We start from the raw sequence: 6,000 nt of genomic DNA, 5'->3' as shown, positions 1-6,000 counted from the left end.
TAGCTGGTGAATACAGATTCTGGGGGATCACAGAAGGGGTGCAAGGCAGGTAAGCACTGACCTTCTCCGGGATGATTTGACCCGGTGTGGCAGCGTGATTGGTGGTGCCGGCGAAGCACTACTTGGTGCTTAGTAGATAAGAGCTCCTATTTTGTCAGGATGGTCTCTGTTTATATCCTGGTTAGTTGCCCAGCCTGTATGAGCATGTGCTGGCCCAGTTTCTTGTCTAGCTCAGCCACCATTCTGCCAACATCAAATGTCTTCTCTCTGCGGCTCGAGGTGAGGATCAGAAAGTTCACGGCTTCCTCAGCACTCTCTCTCTCTCTCTGATCCCAGCACTGACTTTCCTGTTGAAATTGTATGATTGCTCCATCCTTAAGAAAAGAAAAACAATAAGAGGGTGTAGGTTCTGGTAATTGCTGTGGAAGCTGCAAATGTAGTGGGGTCCTCTGCCAGCTGGAGAGGAGAAGGGTTTGGACTTGAGGTTTGCCAAATCCCTGCCTCCCAGGCTTCGGCTAGCAGTTCAGTTCTGGATGGAGAACTGGAGGAGCTGTGTGGACATAGCCCTGCGATTTGGGAGCCGACCCATTGATAATGGTGAGTAGTGGAGGGAAGTAAAAAATGCTATTCCTTCAATGACAGTGAACCTTCTTCCAAGAATGAGACTTAAAAGGCATTCGGTGGTGGTGGCCCATCCCTTTAATCCCAGCACTCAGGAGGCAGAGGCAGATGGCCAGCCTGGTTTACATAGCAAGTTCCAGGACAGCCAGAACCACATAGAGAGAGCCTCAAAAAAACAACCCAAAACAATAAAATAAAAAGCCTAAATAAATAATGAACACCTAATTACTTATTTAGCATTCAATTAAGCATTTTCTAAATGCCAAACATTCGTACGACTGCGATTTAATTACAAAATTTACTCTTTGGTGCTGAAACAACATGTATTTTTAGGTGAGAAACAGGCTTAGAGATGTTCAGGCCTCGGGACAAACAGCTGTGGATTCACAGAAAGGGGATTCACACAGAGGCAGTCTTGAATCCAGCATCTACTCTGGGTCTTCATGTCACGTGACCTTTCTCTAGCCCAGGGCCCAGCACTGGATCCCAGAGCTCCTTCTAGTTAAAGATTGGCTTACTTGTTCTTCCTTTGTCTCTTGTTTTGTTTGTTTTTCCTGTTAGTAATGAGAGAGACATAACCTCTCCAAGTTATTCCGTCAATCCTTTCTTCTAAGGTGGAGAATGTTAGTCCAGTAGACTCCAGCTTTGTATTTTTAAGCTATAGGGGTCTTAAAAATCATTTCCCTGACTCCTCTTTTACTCAAGAAAAGATTTACTGGAGATGTCAGGAAGTGCTCAGGAGAGCAAAAAGGAGAGATGGTTTTTGTTTTAAAGGGTGAGATTATGAGGGAATGAATCCTGGGTACTGAGGGAAAAGAAAAATACTTTGTATTTTTATGGATCAAAAAAAGAAGTTTCAAGCATGGCAACAGTACAAGCAAGGCTCCTTTTAAAGAGATATTGATTTATTATTTTCTTTTTGCAGTGCCGAAGATTAAATCCAGAACCTAGGCAAATGCTCTACCACTGAGCCACACCCCAAGTCTGCTCTGTTCTTTCTTGTTTATGATCACCAAAAATGCAGCTTTCTTAAAATAAAAGCCACATGAGATGGTAAAGAACAATTTTCATGTTCTTATCAATCGGTTTGTTTATTTTCACCACATGGGATGGCACTCGGGGGTTCATATATACTTAGGCAAACATTCTACCACTGACTGTACCCCTAACCCTAAAACTTGACCGTGAGCTTTAAATAATCTAAACTAACAATATCCGTGCTATCTAACAGTTCCTATCACTACACACCAGGCACCCTCCTAAACACTCGATATTTGCTCTTTCGATGCTATTTGTGTACCGCTTTGCCAGGATCTGAGTGGCAATGAGTCATTCTTTCTTTCCATAGCTCCTAGGGCTGTTAGGGCACAAAATACACAAGATCCGTAAATATTTATGTAACAAATGAATCTGGACTGGGAGGAGACTATGTTATAGAACAAAGCTTAGAAAAATAACTTCATTCTATACTATTGATTTCAAGTTCGATAAAGGTATGATCAGAGGTCCACCGAGGGAGTTAAAAAGATGTTGCCAAACCTGAAGTGGGGAAGAAAAGGAACCTAAAAGATTCTTCAGGGTAAGGAGGAGGCTCAGCGGGAAAAGACACTTGTTCCCAAGCCTGACCACTTGAGTTCTATCTCCAGAAAACAAGTGGCGGATGGGGAAAACCAATTTCTGAAAATCACCCTCTGGCCACCACATCTACATGCTCTCCAGAGCAGGGCCTCTCCCCTCCCCCAATCTACTAAGTGTGATGCTGCAACACCAACATCTTAGTAGAAAACTTTTCTACTGGGAAAAGCATTGAATGGAGGTGTTGGAAGGAAGGGAAATGCCCTTAACGGGATTTCTTTAATCTTCCCTTCCTCTCAACCAGCTGCCTGATACGAATGCATGAAACACAAGTTGTGTAAGAACAACACCCTCTCTTCACTACTGAGCCATCTCTCCAGCCTAAGAGCGGCACTTTGAAGTCGCCTGACATCCTTACTCTTTCCTATTTCTGTTATGACCCATAAATTGACTGAGGCGTACATGCTTGTGAAGAAAGCGCTTTGCGTAATGACAAAGCCAACCCAGGTTGGCTGCTGCTCATGAAGATGCTGCAAAGTGAGATGGGAACAGTGAGATGCTCTGGAAGAGGTTCTGGTGGGTACCGGCTTGAGCCAGGCTGTGGGCATAGAAACAGGCTCTCCCACTCCCTTGACAGTTAAGATGGTTGTAATGTGTTTGTTTGTTTGTTGTCATTCTCATGTGTGGCTCTGGCTGATCTGGAACTCACTCTGTAGATCAAGCTGGACTCAAACCACAGAGATCTGCCTGTCTCTGCCTCTCCAGGGCTGGGATCAAAGGCATGCACCACCACAGTTGGCTGGATGGCTCTAATTCTTCAAACCAGCTCAGGTTTGAAAATGCCATAGTGGGAGTCATTAGCTACACGTAGCTACTCACATTTCAGTACAACTTAAAACTCAGTATGTCAAGAATTCCAGCACTTGGGAGGCAGAAGCAGGTTGATCTCTGCAAGTTCAAGGCCATCCTGGTCTACAGAGGGAGTTCCAGGACTGCCAGGGTTATACAGAGAAAGCCTGTATCAGAAAACAACAACAACAACAAAAATCTCCCAATATTTCAAGTCAAAATGAACCACGTTTCAAATCTGATAGCCACACATCTAGTGGCTGCCTTATTGAATATCTCAGCTAAAAAGCATTTTGCTAGCTGTAATCCTGTGAAGACAAGAGGATCAGGGCTTCAAAGCCATCCTTGTCCACAGAGTAAGTTCAAGGTCAGCCTAATATCAAAATAATATACCCACAAATAAAAAGATAAAAGGAATGTTTCTATTTTCATAGACTATTCTATTAGATAACATAGATCTGAGAAGCAAATCCTCTCTGGGATGATGGAGGTGGGAACATAAGGTCTAAATGAGTCCTATTTAGCTTCTTTCATAGTTCAACCAAAGACACTCCACTTAAAAAAGTGTGCTTTCAGGTACTTCATTTTAGGATTTGATTAATGTTTGCCACTGAGCACTTTCTGCCCTCTCAGAGTGTATGCAGTATAGTAATAACAGATTTGGTTTTCACAAGTCAGCAGACGTTCATTCTCTAGTTATGAGGTATTTTACCCCAAAGGAGGGCTGGTCACTATTAAGCACTTACTCCCCACTTCCCCATCTCCCACTAATCAGCTCTCTCTACATTGCCTCTAAAGATTTACCTGTCATTCGATAGAAAAGGAATTAGACATTATGTGGCCTTTGGCTTCTTACTTCTTTCACTTAGCATAACTCTTTTTAAAAGATTCACCTACACTGTAATGAACATCAGTACTTTATTTGTATTTGCAGCTAAATAATACTCCATTGCACTGAGTGTTTGCTATGTTATTGATGAACAATTGAAGAGCATCTTGGCTTTGTACTTTCCCGCTGGGATAGATAACAATAGTATGAATATTCTCAAACAAATTTTTATGCAGACATACACTTTGCATTTTTTTTTTTAATTTTTACTTATTTTTATTTTTTAGGACAGGGTCCAAATGTAGCTCTGGCTGGCCTGGAACTTGCTATGCAGGCTGGTCTCAAACTCAGAGGTTTACCTGCCTCTGTCTCCAGAGTTGTTAGGGTTCAAAAGCATGCACCACCATGCCCAGCCAGCTTTCTTGATGATATAAGTGGAATTGGTGGGTTATATGGCAACTTTAAGCCCAGTTTCTTGAGAAACTGCCAAGTTGTTTTGCATAGCAGCTATACAACCTCATTTCACCTTGTGTACATACAATAAAGACATAATTTGTCTCTTTACTTAACAGTTTCCGACGTACAGGAACTACTCCTTTACAGTTAGATTGAATGGAACTGGAGGGCACCCTGCTGAAGTTTAGGAGAGGGGTGTGGCCAGAACTTTATCAGTCTGTTGGGAATTTTAGTCTTGTTTACAGAGTGTCTACGGTGTTCTGATGGTGAGCTAGGTGGTGAGGTTACTCTGTGCTCTAGTTGAAGATGACTTGTAAAAGATGGATAGAACATTGCTGCTTTGTGCCTGGGAGACTGGGTGAAGGCCTCACACAGAAGAGGACATTTTAGTTCAGTCTTCAGTGCTAAAGTACCAGTCAGGAAAGAAGAAATGCCAGGACTAAGTGAAGCATTTTTTTTTCCTAGATGAGCAGGGTAAAGAGCTATGCATAAGTGACCTCACCCGAAGGAGACTAGACTCCACCATCTTTATTCTTTCCCCTGTCATTTGTGGGCTGAGGTTAGCTCAAAGCAACCAGAATTTCGAGTCGTTTGACACATCATCTTGGGTCAGCCTCCAACTCTGGCAGAAATGAACGCCCCGACTTTGGAGTGAGCATATGAGCAATTCAAATGGGGCTTCTGCTTTGGCAAAAGCCACGGCCATAAATAGTGATCAGCCAGCAGTCACAAGTTGTTAGATGCACGCGCTTGGAAGAGGGATGCCCTGAAAGGACTTCCTTCACCTAGCCTCTCTGTCCTGTTTTACTCCATATTCCAACCAAGTGAGGCTCCACCCACGCCCGCTCTGCTCTTCCAATATAAAGTCTGTTCAATAATGTAAACGACTGAAAACTGAGGTAAATGTCTCCTTCTGACTGTTACTCTTAACCTGGAATAGACGCAAACAGTGGTTAGAGCAGGTCAAGCTGGATCCCATCTGGTATCTTTTAAGCACTTTTCCAAAAGCCACACTTCTGAAGGGTTCTGTGAGCCTAAGAACTCAGGAGGGAATGGCTTGTAGAAAAAATGGTCTCACTCGGTATGCCATTTACTTGTTCGTTAAATGGAGCTTTGTTATCCCTCGCCTATCTAGGTGGCAGCGCAGGTGATTTAAGAGTGGTGTGAGGACTTACGCAGCTTGCTTTTATTTTATTTTTGTAGAAAGATTCAGAACAGGTGGGTGGGAACGGTGAGCTTAGGGTTAAAGAGCTATGAAGGAATGGACGGTGGGAATAATTATGGTCCCGCCTTCTCCCTTGTAAGGATTGGGCCCTGCTGGTGTCTTTCAGATGCAATTTTGGCATCTTCAGAACGTCTATGTTCTATCCCCAAGGCTTACGTCACATACAGGTGGCTTTATGGAACACTTTTCCTGAGTTTCTGGATTATAAAAGTGTATATAAAGTTCTTGGACTGATGCCTGCCAAATAATATACACCATGTTAATATTAGGGCAATGATTATGTTATGAATCAGCCTCACCTCCCCAGCTAGATATTAAGCTCTTAAGGTGACATCAGCTCATCTTGCTCTTTTCCCTCGCCAGTCCCCCGGCACGGCTTTCTTAATATATTGACGGTTCTGGGCTCTCCGACAAACCGCTTCCGAACTCTTGGGACCATACACAG

The sequence above is a fragment of the Meriones unguiculatus genome, chromosome 7 (genome assembly GCF_030254825.1).
Source record: "Meriones unguiculatus strain TT.TT164.6M chromosome 7, Bangor_MerUng_6.1, whole genome shotgun sequence".
Lineage (NCBI taxonomy): Eukaryota > Metazoa > Chordata > Mammalia > Rodentia > Muridae > Meriones > Meriones unguiculatus.
This window is presented reverse-complemented; position numbering follows the sequence as displayed.